At 34.8% G+C, this 16,348-nt stretch overlaps 1 protein-coding gene across 2 annotated transcripts in view; it reads left to right on the top strand.

Moving 5' to 3' along the window:
* The window catches only part of ATP10B (ATPase phospholipid transporting 10B (putative)), a 321,028-nt gene that overhangs the window by 43,340 nt on the left and 261,340 nt on the right, over window positions 1-16,348 (top strand). Inside the window, exon 1 of one of the 2 annotated variants that reach the window (XM_074390674.1) lies at window positions 11,810-12,114. The exons of the other annotated variant lie outside the window; for it this stretch is intronic. The gene's annotated coding sequence lies outside the window, so the exon portion shown is untranslated. Of the gene's footprint in view, window positions 1-11,809; window positions 12,115-16,348 lie in introns of those variants that run through there. 2 annotated transcript variants of the gene reach the window in all.

The raw sequence follows: 16,348 nt of genomic DNA on the forward strand, positions 1-16,348 counted from the left end.
AAAACAACTTTCATAAGGCCACAAGGGATTTTCTCTTTTTCCTAGAGCTTTCAGTGTCATGCTGATGCCCGTCTTGAGCAGAGAACAAAGACAGACTTATCTTATGCCATGTTTTTTTTTTCCTCATTAATTCAGGCTGAGTTCCCACTCCAAATGGGATTTAATAACTTTCCTTTCCATCAGCAACAAGGACTCCTGTTTTCATGATTTCTGTAAGTTGGGAATCGATACATTTTATCCTGGGGTTTCACCAAGGTGTCTATGAACTCTAGCTTCCTCTGATTTTCCTGAAATGTAATTTCTGGGTCCATTGTTCACATGGGCTTATCAGTCGTGCAAACGCATCTGGGGAGAAGACAAACACTCACTAAGGAACTGCTTTATCTCTAGTTTTCTGCTGGTTCAGCCTTCACATTCCCCATCTGGCCATGCAGGATGCTGCCTTCCTTGTTAGAATCACAGTGTGCTCCTTGCATCTGCTTTCCTTATTAAAATAGGAGCGCTAAGAACAATCAGGGCTCGGCGATTCTCCCTCTCAGCTCATCTGTTTTCTCTGTTTACTTATTCATTCACTTATGTATTCATTTATTCAACAAATACTGATTAATCACCTCCCTTTTTATATACTCTGCCTATTCCCAAAAGGATCAGAGGTGGCTTGTGGGATCAAACATAATGCAAAACAGGGTAGCCAGGGATAAAAACAGAAAGGAAGGAGGAGGTCTTGACACCAGTTTCAGAGGTGATTGAAATTTGGTCCTGGTTCTATTGCAGCAAAAGAGACATTTGTTGCATTTCTGGGTTTTTTCTTTTTGTCCAACCAAATCATGCAAATTTGCATACAGAGTATAACTTTTTCCTGCAACTAAACACATTTATTGAGCATCTACTAGAGTGCTTTGTTCTTATATGCAAATGCCCTTGGAATAAATGAAAGAATTCACTGTTTCTCAAATTTTAGGCATTTGCGTGCCGTCTTTCAACTGTTTACTTAAATGTATGACTGCTATTTATTTTTTACTTTTCTTTAAATACTTTTTACTTAAATTTATTTTTAAATATTTTTCCATAAATGAGAAATCCTTATATCAATTGCTGTAACCAAAATGTAATGATAAAAATAAATATAATAACCTTGTACTCTAAACAATGATGCCTGCCTAAAACTCTGAGCTGTGGTATCTCCCACAGGGAGATTAGGGAGATTAGAACATGTTATATGTTTAAATCATGCTAGCATCAGACTGAGACAACCAGTTCTTTTGATTATACTAAAGGAAACCTAAAAAGAAAAATATCACTATAGAAATAAGTGTGATTGTAATTATCTTTCTATATCATCTTATACTAGCCAACTTCTTTATACATGTCAGTCCCCTACTTGGAAAATATTGATCAATTCACTGAAGCTGACTTCTGTGAGAGAGAATTTCTTTTTGCCTGGAAGATATGAAAACTCTTTGACTCTCATACACATTGAGTTTATTTCAACAAGTACAACATAAGCCACCTAACCTACTCCTTTGTAATTCACAAAGGACTCTTGCAAGGTGGTTGGCTCCAGAACAGAGTGTGTGTATCTGTGAAGAGGTAACAGTTCCAATGAGATTTTGGCAGCCTCACTAAAGTAGCACAGTGAATTATGCTTATTTAACAATATTAGGTTGCTCATTAACAATGTGCTGTACAGAGAAACATACAATTCATTCATTTTAAGAGTCCTAACAATTCAAAAATGTTTTCTTTCACTTATTACACGTTTTAGTTTCAAGGTGCTGAGAGTTTCTGATAGAGACTTAAGAGAAAGGTAGCACTAATTACTTAAGAGACATTTAGTTCACTGATTGTTGAACTGTACAAACACTCCTAATATAATGTAGAAAGCAGCCAAAACCAAACTTTTAATAACTTGATGTAAAGTTCATGGAATACTTTTGTTAACACTTTTTAAATTTCTTTAATATATAGGCTCCTTTTCATTCTTTCTGTGTGTGTGTTTGGATAATTTAGAAGGCTTACACTTCAAGTAATAATTTTAATTGTTATACTAGTAATAACTATCAGTTCTCTTATTCTTTAAATAGTATCTATCAACTTTCTGTTATAAATATGATAAACTAAGGCATATTCTCTTCCCCAAATCAGTTTACATTATTATTATTACTAATGTTTACTTTTGTTATACTTCGAATACTCAATTTATTATTCTCAGCCATAAAAATGTGAGAAAAATCACTAGATACCACCTGTCCTCATTTATCCCTCTCCCCCTTCCAAGTTTTTTCAAGGTTAATAAAACTCATATTCTTCTCTGAAACCATTATCCATGCATTACATTTAGTCTCAGCCCTATAGTTAAAGAGATTCAGTTCTCACCACAAGTCTTTTTTGCTATGATTTTTGTAACCAGATACAGATGGGCTGAAGCTTTCCTCCAATAGATTCTTCAATAAATACTCTTGGGAAGAGTATTTCCTACATTCTTGCATGTTCAAAAATGTTTCTCTGTTACGTTTATATGCAATTGATACTTTGGTTGGGTATGAGATTCTTAAGTGACCTCTATTCTCGAGAATTTTGTAAGCAATGCATCTCCTAAAATTATTTACCTACTTCATCAGGACTTGAACTTTTTAAACTTGCTTTTCTCATTCCTGTATTTGATGTTTACTATATTTATTTTAGTTTTCTTTCTATGGCTTTTCATTTTTGATTCATTTTTGTATTGGCTTCAGCTTTATCTTTGATTTCTTTCTCTAGACCAAACAATTCTACTATTTCCCTGGATTTTAGAATTCTGACTTGACATCTGGTTTTATGGTGACTGCTTCATTTGGCAGCCTTGTTGTGTTGTGTAAACAGTGAAACCTTGGTCACAATTTTGTCTCCTCCATAGCCATATATTTTTGAGTGTTTATTAATTTTAACTTGTTTTTTTCTTCCATTCCTTTATACCGTTGTTCTTTATGGTATTTACCTGTTAAAATGAAAAATTTTATGATGTTTCCTTTGTGAGTATTCATCTTTGTATAAGAAGACTCCTTGTTTCTTTTTCTTTCTTTCTTTCTTATTTTTTGAGACAGAGTCTCACTGTGTTGCCCAGGCTGGAGTGCAGTGGTGTAGTCTCAGCTCACTGCAACTTCTGCCTCCTAAGTTCAAGAGATTCTCCTGCCTCATCCTCCTGAGTAGCTGAGATTACAGGCACATACCACCATGCCAGGCTAATTTTTGTACTTTTAGTAGAGATGGGGTTTCACCATGTTGGTCAGGCTGGTCTTGATCTCTTGACCTTGTGATCCTTCCACCTCAGCCTTCCAAAGTGCTGGGATTACAGATGTGAGTCACTATTCCCGGCCAAGACTCCTTGTTTCTAAGCCAGTTGTTTTCAAGAGGGTTTTATAAAGAAGAAATCATATAACTTTTTTATGAACTTATTTTTTAAGGCCAGGCTTGTTATCTCAGCACTTTGAGAGACTGAGGCAGGAAGATCACTTGAGACCAGGAGTTTAAGACCAGGTTAGGCAACACAGACAGACCCCATCTCTACAAAAAAAAAAAAAAAATTAATTTAAAATTATTTTCTTAGAACAATCTTAAGTTCACAGCAAAGTTGAGAGGAAGGTGCAGAGACTTCCCACATATCCCATCCCCTACACATGCCTGGCTGTTCCCATTATCAACATCCCCCTCCAAAGTGGCACATCGTTAAAACTGATGAATCTGCATTGACACATCCTAAGATCCCAATTCTACATTTTACATTAGGATTTGCTCTTGTACATTCTTTGTGTTTGGAAAAATGTATAATATGTACTCTATCATTATAGTATCATGAAAAGCATTTTCACTGTCCTAAAAATTCTCTGTTCTGCTTGTTCGTTCCTTGCCTCTTTCCCCCTTCCCATGGCAACCACTGATATTTTTATTGTCTCCATAGTTTTACCTTTTCTGGAATATCATATAGTTGAAAGTATAAAGTAGTAGCCTCCTTAGATTGGCTTCTTTAACTTAGTAATATGCATGTAAGGTTACTCTATGTATTTTCATGGCCTGATCACTAATATTTTTTTGCATTGAATAATACTTCATTGTCTATATATACCACAGTTTATTTATTCGTTCACGGATGGAAGGAAATCTTGGTTGCCTCCAATTTTTGGCAATTATTAATAAAGCTACTGTAAATATCTGTGTGCAGGTTTTTGTATAGGCAAAAGTTTTAAATCCCTTTGGATAAATACCGAGAAGCATGATTGTTAAATTATATGGTAATAGTACAATTACTTTTGTAATGTATCACCAAACTATCTTCTAAAGTGTCTGCCATTTTATATTTCCACCGGTAGTGAAAGAGAGTTTTTGTTAATCCACATTTTTGCCAGCATTTGGTGCTGTCATTCAGTGGATTTTGGTAATTCTAATAACTGTGTTATGGTATCCCATTGTTTTAGTTTGCATTTTCCTGATGCCATTTAATGTGGAAAAAGCATTTTTTCATGTGCTTATTTGCCATCTGTACATCTTTTTTGGTAAAGTGTATTAAAATATTTTGTCCATTTGTTAAATTGCTTGCTTGCTTTCTTGTTGATTTTTGAGAGTTCTATGTATATTTTGGGTAACAGTCTTTTCTCATACATTTCTTGTGTAAATATATTCTTCCAGTTTATGTCTTGTCTTCTCATTCTCCTGATGGTGTCTATTGGAGAGCAGAAGTTTTAAATTTTAATAATCTAGCTTATTAATTACTACTTTCATGGAGTGTGCCTTTAGTGTTTCATCTAGAGAGTCATCACCATCCTTGAGGTGATCTATGTTTTATCCTACATTTTCTAGAATTTTTATAGTTTTACATTTTATATTTAGGTCTCTGATCCATTTTGAGTTAATCTTTGTGAAAGATGTAAGCTCTGTGCCTACTTTATTTATTTATTTATTTGCATGTGATATGAATGTCCTGTTGTTCCAGCACTACTTCTTGAAAAGACAGTCTTTTTTCCATCATGTTATATTTGCTCATTTGTTAAAGATCGGCTGATTGTGTATATATACATGGGTCTGACATGGTTCTTTTCTGGTATCTCCATTCTGTGATATTGTTATGCTTCTCAGTTATTTTATTAGTACCACATTGTCTTGATTACTGTAGCTTTGAAGTAACTCTCGAAGTTGGGTGTCAGTTCTCCTACCTGTTCTCCTTCCATATTCTGTTGTCTATTCTGGACCTTTTTCCTGTCCATGTAAACTTGGTTTGTTGATAGCCACAAAATGACTTGCCAGGATGTTGATGGGGATTGTATTGAATCTATAGATCAAGTTTGGAAGAACTGGTATCTTGACACATTGAGTTTTCCTATCATGAAATGTCTCCTTGTTTATTTGTTTTTCCTTTGATTTCTTTTATAACTTTTTATAGTTTTTCTCATATAGATCTTATACATATTCTGTTAGGTTTATACAGAATAATTTGATTTCTAGGGGTGCTAAAATATATGGTGTTTGTTGTGTTTTGAATTTCAAATTCCACTTGATCATTGCTGGTATATACAAAGCAATTGACATTTGTATGTTAACTTTGTATCCTGAAACCTTGATGCAATCACTTATTACTTCCAGAGATGTTTTTGTATATTCTTTAACATTTTCTAAATAATCATGTCATCTGTGAACAAATACTATGATATTCTTTCTTCTGAACCTGTGTATCTTTTATTTTATTCTGCTGTCTTATTGCATTAGCTAGGATTTCTACTATGATGTTGAAATGGATTAGTGAAAGGGAATAATTTTGCCTTGTTCCTGATGTTAAAAAGAAATTTTGAGCTTCTTACCATTAGGAATTATGTTAGCTATAGGTTTTTTGTAGATATTCTTCATCAAGTTGAGGGAGTATTCCTCTGTTTCTAATTTACTGAGAGGATTTTTTAAAATCATAAATGATTGTTAAATTTTCTCATGATTTTTCTACATCAATTGATATGATGTTTTTCTTATATAGCCTATTGATGTGATCTAGTATATTAATTGATCTTCAAACACTAGCCTTGCATACCTTGGATAAAGGCCACTTGTTTGTGGTATATATTTCCCTTTTATACATTGTTAGATTATATTTGCTATTATTTTGTTGAGGATTTTAACATCTATGCTTATAAGAGGTATTGATCTATAATCTTTTCATACAATGTTTTTGTCTGATTTTGGTAATAGAGCGCTGGCCTCATGGAATGAGTCAGAAAATATTCCCTCTGTTTCTATCCTCTGAAAAAGATTGTGTAGAATGGTTATAATTCCTTCCTTAAATGTCTGGTAGAATTCACCAATGAACTCATCTGTATCTGAGGCTTTCTTTATGGAAGTTTATTAATTATTGATTCAGTTCCTTTAATAGATATAGGCCTATTAAGATTGTTTCTTCCTGTGTGAGTTTTGGCAGAGTGTCTTTCAAGAAATTAATCCATTTTATCTAGGTTATCAAATTTGTTAACATAAATTTGTTAATGATAATTCTTTTAATGCCCATGGAATCTGTAGTGATGTTTCCTGTTTTATTTTTTTGATCCATGGGTGATTTAGAAGTATATTGTTTAAACTTCACATATTTGGGGACTTTCTAGTGATTTTTCTGTCATTGGTGTCTAATTTTATTCTGTGGTGATATGACAACAGATGTATAACTTCTATTCTTTTAAATTAGTTAAGGTGTATTTTATGGCCTAGAATGTAGTCTATCTTGGTAAAAATTCTAGGTGAGTTTAAGAAAAAATATGTATTCTGCTGTTGTTCAATAAAGTAGTCTACTGATGTCAATTATATTCAGTTAATTGATGATAATGTTTAATTCAACTGTGTCCTTACTGATTTTCTGCCTGCTGGATATGCCCATTTCAGAGAAAAAGGTGTTGAGGTTTTCAACTATGATAGCGGATTTATCTGTTTTCTCTTGCAGTTCTGTCATTTTTTTTGCCTCCTATAGCTTGATGCTCTCTTGTTAGGTTCATATACATTAAGAATAGGATTGTTACCTCTTATAGAAAAATTGATTCATTTGTAATTATGTAATGCGATTTTTTATCCCTAATAACTTTCCTTGCCTTGAAGTCTGTTCTGTCTGAAATTGGTATGGCTATGCCTGCTGTCTTTTTATTTGTGTCAGCATGTATATTTTTCTCCATTTACTTCCACTCAATAGTGTCTTTATGTTTATAGTAGACAACATGTAGTTGGCTCTTGTTTTTGTTCCATTCTAGTAATTTCTGTCTTTTAATTGGTGCCTTCAGATAACTGATATTAGAAGTGATTATTGATATAGTTGGATTGATATGCACCATACTGGTGACTGTTTTCTATTCATTGCCTGCATTACTCTTCTAATTTTTATCTTTCATTCTTTTATGCCTTTAAGCATTTTATATAATTTCATTTTACCTTTCTTAGCATATAAATTATAATTTTCTTATTACTCTTTATAGTGGTTTTCATAAAGTTTGAAATAAACATTTACAACAAATACAAGTCTACTTTTAAATAACACTATACCTTGGAAAAATACAACCCTCCTAGCTTAAATCTAGAGGAATTAGATACCCTAAACAGAATAAAAACAAGCAGCAAGATTGAAATGGTAATTTAAAAATTACCCACAAAAAAAGTCCAGGACCAGATTAATTCATAGCAGAATTCTACAAGATATTCAAAGAAGAATTGGTACCAGTCTTTTTGAAACTATTTCATGAGATAGAGAAAGAGGGAACCCTCCTTAATTCATTCTGTAAAGCCAGCATCACCCTAATACTAAGACCGGGAAAAAGGACATAATCCAAAAACAAAACTATAGACGGATATCCCTGATGAACACAGATACTAAAATTCTTAACAAAATACTAGCTAACCGAATCCAACAACATATCAAAAAGATAATCCACCATGATCAAGTGGGTTTCATACCAGGGATGCAGGGATGGTTTAACATACGCAAGTCAATAAATGTGATACACCACATAAACAGAATTAAAAAGAAAAATCACATGATCATCTCGATAGATGCAGAAAAAGCATTCAACAAAATTCAGCATCACTTTATAATTAAAACTCTCAGCAAAATTGGCATACAAGGGACACACCTTGATATAACAAAAAGCCATCTATGACAAACTCACAGCCAACATAATACTGAATGGTGAAAAGTTTAACATTCTATTTTACATAAAATTTAACTCAAAATGGATCATAGACCTTATAAAAGTATAAAATGTTTAGAGAAAAATAGGATAAATCTTTAAGATTTAGAAGTAGACAAAGAATAAAAAGATAAATTGATTAAATCTTGCTTTAAAAATTAAATAAACCTTTTGATCTGTGTAATAATACCCTGCAAAGAGGATAAAAAGGTAAGATACAGATTGAAGGAAAATATTTCCCAACCACATATCCAACAAAGAATAGTATATAAAGAACACTTAAAGTAAAAAAAAAAAAAAAAAAAAAAAAAAAAGCAAACAATTTAATTAAAACATAAGCAAAAGATGTAGCATTTCATAAAACAAAAAATATAATGGAGAAATAAGTACATAAAAAGGTAATTCAACATCATTAACCATTAGGAAAATAAAAATTAAAGCCACAATGAGATGTTGCCATACACCTATTGAAATAACTAAAAAGTAGTGGCAATACCAAATGCTGGTGAGGATGTGGAGAAGCTAGGGTCCTCATATGTTAGCATGTAAAATGGTACAGTCACTTTAGAAGAATATGGTAGTTTCTTAAAATACTAAACATGCAAATACATCCAGGAATTAAAATACTAACATACATTTCTTAAAATACTAAACATACCATACAATCCAGGAATAAAACTTCTGTGCATTTATTCTAGAAAAATGAAGACTTACATTCACATAAAACCTGTTTAAACAAATGCATTTATTCTAGAAAAATGAAGACTTACATTCACATAAAACCTGTTTAAACAAATGTTTATAGCAACTTTATTTATAATAGATAAGTGCTAGAAATAACTCAGATGTCCTTCAAAAGTGAATGGTTAAACAATCTGTAGTTTGAGACCCAGACACTTCCTAGTTAGGTGAAAACACATAGTTATGTATTATTTTATTCCTTTGCCTCCAATTTCTCTCTTGTAGAAGAAGAATAATCGTGTCAATCTATTAAAGTTTTTGAGGGAATTAAATTAGTCAAAGTATGTAGAGCACTTAGCATGGTGCTGGCACAAAGTGCTCAATGAAATATTACCAGCAGTAGGGAGTGTCAATTAGTTCAACCACTGTGGAAGACAGTATGGTGATTCCTCAAGAACCTAGAACCAGAAATACCATTTGACCCAGCAATCCCATTACTGGGTATATACCCAAAGGATTATAAATCATTCTACTATAAAGACACATGCACAGGTATATTTATTGTGGCACTCTTCACTATAGCAAAAACTTGGAACCAACCCAAATGCCCATCAATGATAGACTGAATGAAGAAAATGTGGCACATATACACCATGGAATACTATGCAGCCATAAAAAGGATGAGTTCATGTCCTTTGCAGAGATAGGGATGAAGCTGGAAACGATTATTCTCAGCAAACTAAAACAGGAAAAGAAAACCAAACACTGCATGTTCTCACTCATAAGTGAGTGTTGAACAATGAGAACACATGGACACAGGGAGGGGAACATCACACACCAGGGCCTGTTGTGGTGTGGGGGGTTAGGGGAGGGATAGCTTTAGGAGAAATACCTAATGTAGATAACAGTTGATGAGTGCAGCAAACCACCATGGCACGTGTATACCTGTGTAACAAACTTGCACGTTCTGCACATGTATCCCAGAACATAAAGTATAATAAAAAATGAAAAATAGAAATTACCACCATTAACACTTGCACAACTTGTTGAAGGTAGTCTTATGAAATCCCTCCTGGTTGTTCAGTACTGGTTTGAGGGATGGGGATGGGAGCAAAAGGCTCTGATGACCATTACTTATTTAATTGACATGTTTGGACAGCAAGAATATAAAAGCTAGACATGACACACTGTCTAATAATCAGGAATGAAAAGTGATATGGTCAATAAGAATGCAAATACATACAAAAATGCTAAATTTGCTTAAGTGTAGAAAGATTGCCTGCTGGACATGAGAACTGTAAGTAAAACTCTGTGAAGTGTGATTTTTAAAATGTGATTTATTGGAAAATTTCAGCAGCCAAAGGTAGTCCCTCTAATAAAAACTGAACATAGCATTTCTTATCTATTATTTGTTTATTAGGGTTCTAATTAGCCATACAGTGTCACTTAATTTCAGCACATTTTACGAATAATTTGCCATATATCTGTTAGTATTTACAATTTCTAGGCAGTTTGGAAAATGAACATATTTGAGGACTCTATATTCATTGGTTAGTTTAAAGACCCAAGGGATGCTATACACACATTTGTGCCTAAATTGCATGTGCCTCTCTCTTTACTGGTAAAGTGATTATGGGAAAGAGCTGGTCTTAGGAGAAAGACCAGTAATGGGAAAGATATTGGTCTTAGGAGAAAGAAGATCTGGTTTGAGGTCCATGTTCACCACCAAATTCCTGTGTGGCTTTGAGCAGTTTTATTCATTTCTCTTAGCTTCAGCATTCTCCTCCATGGGACAAGGGGGCTGCACTAAATAACCTTCATTTGCTCACTAGTGCAACATTCTGCAGTTTAACCATATCTGTGATTCTAGACCACACTCGAACCTAGAAGTCATGGCACTGAGTGAAGGGAAGTAAAGGAACAGGGACTTAAAAGCATTCTTCTCTTTAGCAGATGGAAAACTTTGAAATGCCAATTCACTTTTTAAAAAATTCTAGACTGTTTAAAGCATAGGCAAATTTCTTAAAAATGTTCTTAAAAATTCCTAGCTTGTGTCTTACAGACTCAGTGATGCAGACTTCAGATGGTGTGGGTGTTTCTTCTCTTGCAAAATGTTTCCTATGTCCATGTTTTTTCTTGGTAGTCTGATAAGATCTGTAGGTACATATAAAGTTCACAGTGACTCTAACAGCCAAACAAAATCTTATATGACGGTTTTCATGAAGTTAGATAGTATGTTCTCTTCTTTCTAACACTTTTTATTCCTAAGCTTGGTAGTAGTTCTTTTTTACTACCCTTAAAATTAACTTGTTGCCTAGACTACCTTCTCTTTCATTTATGGACCCATCAATAATTACCTATCAATATAGCAGCTTGCTCATGACATTTAAGCCAATTAGTTGAGCTGTAGGTAACTCAGTAAAAGGATTATACATGAAGATCTCCTTTTAGGGTATGAATCAAAGCTATCAATAAGCCCATTAATAATTCTGATTTTCTTTATGTTTGTGGCACTCACCTAATCTGTAACTATAATATATTGGTCCCACTTTCCTTGTTTTGTATAATCAAACAGTAATCAATACAAACTATGACTACTGCAAAATGAGACTTCTGAAGCTTTGAGGACAAATTCATCATCAGCATGCATATAAAAGTCACTGCAGAGAGTCTTTTCTTTCTTTCTTAAGTGCCCTTGAAACCCAGCAACTGAATTATAGTCCAGGCCCCCAAAGAGAGCTCCAAAGTTATAATTGTCTCACACTTAATTACATGCATTATCTTTGTAGACGGACAAAGTCATTTTGTACCATGCATAGAGAATAAAATCACTATGAATTTTTATATTGCTGGCTCATTGATTCACAGAAAGTAGAAATTTATGCAAGAGCCATGTCTAACAATGTAAATGTTCAGCCAAGTCCAAGAACACTGCCTTCACTGTTCTGGGACTGGGCCCCACATTCACAGACTTGCTATTCTTCTCGTTCACTCTTGGGCCTAGTGAGGCAGCTTATTTTTCCTTTTTCTTTCATCGGTCACAGTTATTTCTTTTCAGTATGTTGTCTTCTCTAAGCTTCTGAGGGAGTGTTAGCTTCAGGCCTTGCCTTGACATAATCAGATATAATCAGAAAAATGAAAAATGCCATAGGAAAGAGAACTATTTTCGCAAAGGTGTGAGAGAGAAATACCACCACTTTCAAGCACTGTTTTCTTCTCCTGGAGCCTGCTCAATAGGGATGTCAGCTTTGCTGGGGTAAGTAAAAACATCCTGGCCTTACCTATATAATACGAGGGAGTAATTGCATCTCAGAATCATCAAGTATAAGTTCTGAATTAGACCCAGGTTATAACCACTTTTCTTTACGCTATATTTGGAATTTCATTTGGCTTGCTGGGTGCGAGATCCACATTTCTTTCAACAGAATATTTTATTTTGTGTCAATTGATTTCATTATGATGAGCTGATGGCAAATGCTACTTCCTTACTTAACAGGGCTCGCAGCCTGAATGTGCCTGGATACATTTTATGATAAATAATATATCCTGCAATCATTCAGTGCAGCCCAAGGAAGCAGATGGAGTTACAGCCTTCTTCTCAAAGCAGAAAGAAACTACAGCTTTGAGGAAGAGAATGACATCATTACATGGCTTCCCAATTTCATCTTGATAAACTCTGAAGCTGGCATATTGCAGTAGTTTTCAATGGTAAGTGGGACGTTTGACTTTCCTTTGAGTTCAAAAGAGAAAACTATTGCTTAAAGAAAAATGTGTTTGCTCCCTAAGTATGAGTTACTCTTTCCAGAAGCAAAAAAAAAAAAAAAAGAAAGAAAGAAAGCCTCTGCGCAGAGTTATGATGGACACATTTAGGACAGTCCTGTGCCCTGCTGTTAAGGCTAGGGTGACACTATCCCTAACCCTAAAAGGAAAAGTAATTTTAAAAATAAAAATTATAATGAGCTGCTAGTTATTTTGCCTATAGGAGTCTATGTATGTGTCTGGTGGAATTTGGTTTTTCTCTGATATTGCCAGGCAATTTTGGCCAAGGTAGGCAGAAGAATTTGAAAACTGTGGAGAGGAGCTTGACCTCCAAAAGCTAATCTGGCACTGTGTTACTTTCTTCTTCCACAGTTTCTTCTCTGTTTCCAGATCTTACAAAAGTACAGTCAAGAGTGCTTGGAGTATTATTCCATTAACAGATGTATTGTTACATTAAGCCATTAATCAGGCAAATCACAGATGTCGTTTTCTTTCTAGATGTTACTATAATTACTCTTGATAACACCTACTGAGTTTGTTATTTTATCCATTGATGACTTTTTAAAAATTTCTTGGATAATTCATTTCTTAAAGTCTATTTATATGGATTTAAGAGTTCAGGATCTCTCCTCAGGTTTTCACCATGTGTTTTTTAAAGCATAAAAGTATAACATCACATATGGGTGGATAAATAGGCTCTTGAGGGACTGAAGGTTGAAACCCACGTGCTGAGTTTGCAATTAAATCATACTCCTCTTGTGCTAAAAGATGAGCCTTATCTTTTGCAGCATACAATGCTGATAAGTCCAGTGAAGGAGGCTGCCTTTCAAAAAAATCAAGCTTGAGGAAGGGAATGGAACTTAGTCCAGCTGCTTAGTTTAGAGATGATAAAACTAGAACCTAGAGAACTGAAGTCTCTATTACTGAGACAAAAGGATGCCAGAGTCCAAGACTCATGGCACTTAATCCAGTGTTGCTGCTGCTTGTTCAGTTTTGAGACAGAGGCTCAATCTGTCACCCTGGCTGGAGTGTAGTGATGCAGTCTTGGCTCAATGCAACCTCTGCCTCCTGGGTTCAAGCAATTCTCTTGTCTCAGCCTCCTGAGTAGCTCGGATTACAGATGTACACCACCACACCTGGCTAACTTTTGTATTTTTTTTTTTTTCTTTAGTAGATACTCTTTAGGAGTATCACCATGTTGGCCAGGCTGGTCTTGAACTCCTAACCTCAGGTGATACACCCGCCTTGGCCTCCCAAAATGCTGGGATTACAGGTGTGACGCACCACACCTGACCCAGTGTGCTTCTACTCACACATTCATTCTTCAAACAGCTTCTGCCATGTCAGAAGGCAATGAACGGTAAACTAAAACAGGTTAGATTCCTGAGACTGGTTCTACCCATTTACCCACTCTCCTTAAAGTAAAACATAGCCAGGAATTCTTAAATTTTGCTTTGAACCTAGGGAGCTCTATCTTTCCTGCTCATTAAATATTACTGATTTCTCATTTTCTAGTGACATTGTTTTAAAATTCTTTTGACTACAAAGTTGTAGCTTCTGGAGCCTTTTCTTCTTTTCATTTTTTGTAAAATATACTTTTATTAAGAGATGAATAGTCAGAACAGGAATTAATACAGTTTAGTAGAAAAAAACATGGGCTTTGGAATAAAAATTGCATATGAATTCCAGTTCTACATCCTATAATTGTGTAACCTTGGCAAGTTACTTCACCTGTCAATTGTTCACATTCAGAGAGAGAAAGAGAGAGAGAGAGAGAGAAAGAAATTGCCTAGTACAATTCAGTAACTGACCCACAGAAAGCATTTAGTAACTATTAGTTACTGCTGTGAGTTACAACCGGAGGAAAGAGAATGTTAATGGTCATGGCATTTTTCTGTTTATGTTAAATACTATGTTAAACATCTGGAGAAAAGGAGAATCTCATTTTCCGCTTTTAGTATTAGTGATCACTGACTGCTATCGCCAATGCAGGGAGCCTTGCAGACAGTTAGCAGCCTGAAAACAAACTGTATTATTTGAGAGGAGTTACTTTTATCTCTTAGCTAAATTTTTTCAGGTCACTCTGATATGATGCAGTATCAATTTGAACTCATTAAACTGAAGAAGTGACACAGGAACGCAAGAATACATTGAGTGTTTCTTTGCCTCATCTGCCTAATTAAATAAATATTCCAGATCTCTTCACTCACAGGCAAGCTTGATGGTGAAATCTTCACACACATGCCACTGTATGTTCTCTACCTCCTCCCCAATACACCCTACAACAGTGATTTTCAAATGTGCTTCCTGGGCTAACTGTATCACAGTTACTCAGGAATTATTAGAAGGGCAAAACCTCAGGCCCTACCACAGATATGCTGAGTCAGAAATGTGGGGATGACTGAAAAACCTGTTTTAAACAGGCCTCCAGGTGATTCTGATGGCATTCCAGAACCATAACCTGGAGAACATACCGTTATTTAATGTACTGCAGTTTTTCTCAAAGTGAAGAACAGGTACCAAGATAGGACCAAAAATGATCTTAGGTAGGACAAAGATGACTTTAGGTGACACTTGCATACCAACGTCATAGAAGTGCTGTAAGAACTTATGAATGGAATACAGAATATAGTAGGAAGCTGCTACATTCTTATTTCTTCAAGTCTCACTTTGAAGTCAATTTTCTGTGTGGCCTTCAAAATAGCATTGCTGTCAGGGCTTCAGATTCCTCATTTGTGACATGACAGTAAAGAAGACTTGAAGATTTGAAAGATTCCTTCCAGCTCTTAACTAATATGTACTTACACATGTGTATTGTATGTGTGTATGTTTACATATAGAGTAAATTCTGTATGTAAGTCTGGCTTAGGCATAAATAGTTTAATTCCCCAGGCATAAACCTTGAGTGCTTGGTGATAACATTGAAACTAGATGGCTGTGTTGGAAAAATAAAAAATCAAATTGTGAGACATGTGGGCGCTGATGTACATTTCAGAGCTCAAAGGTAATTTCATTGTATTTTATCATCATCTGTCAAACTTAAAGCAATAATGACACTAGAAAATAGATTTTTGCAGAGGTTTCTGAGGACAATGGTTTCTATGAGCTAGTGTAAATGTATTCAGAGAGACTTGTTCCTACTTAATAACCCGCGTTTTTCCTTCTGAATTGCTGATGCATTCACTTACAGCATTTGAAAGGCAGTTTGTCCTTTGCTGTCAAGTGAACTTGACAGAATAATATGAAATTCTGAAAAATTCAATCAAATCTTGTTGCTTTTCAGAGGAATTTCTCGACTACTTATTCTGTTTAGGGAGAAAAAGAGAAGATGGTGTTTCTTTGGTTTTGTACAAAACACTAACCAAGTTTAATAGCACAGGTTCTAGTTAGTAGTTGCCACATCAAGTTTTCCCTCTCAGTAATCCTGGGGACAGTGCTGACTGAGGTTTGGGGCTTCTCTGGGTAGTAGCAGCAATACATAAGGGGTCACTACAGGACTGCACTGTTATAAAATCAGAAGTCATGATCAGCTTATTTATTGCTTACAACAGGCTTGTCTATCTGGAGACCTGAAAATAAGGAGAAACAGTGAAACTCGCTTTTCTTCCTTAGACAATAAAATGGCTTGCATTGTCTTTTACATAACTGACAGAACCCCAGAAGCTAGATCCACTCAAATATTGGTAATTCTGATAAAATGCTCCAGGGACTATTCAACTTGATTTAGCAGG

Source organism: Saimiri boliviensis, chromosome 20 (genome assembly GCF_048565385.1).
Source record: "Saimiri boliviensis isolate mSaiBol1 chromosome 20, mSaiBol1.pri, whole genome shotgun sequence".
NCBI classification, from domain to species: Eukaryota; Metazoa; Chordata; class Mammalia; order Primates; family Cebidae; genus Saimiri; species Saimiri boliviensis.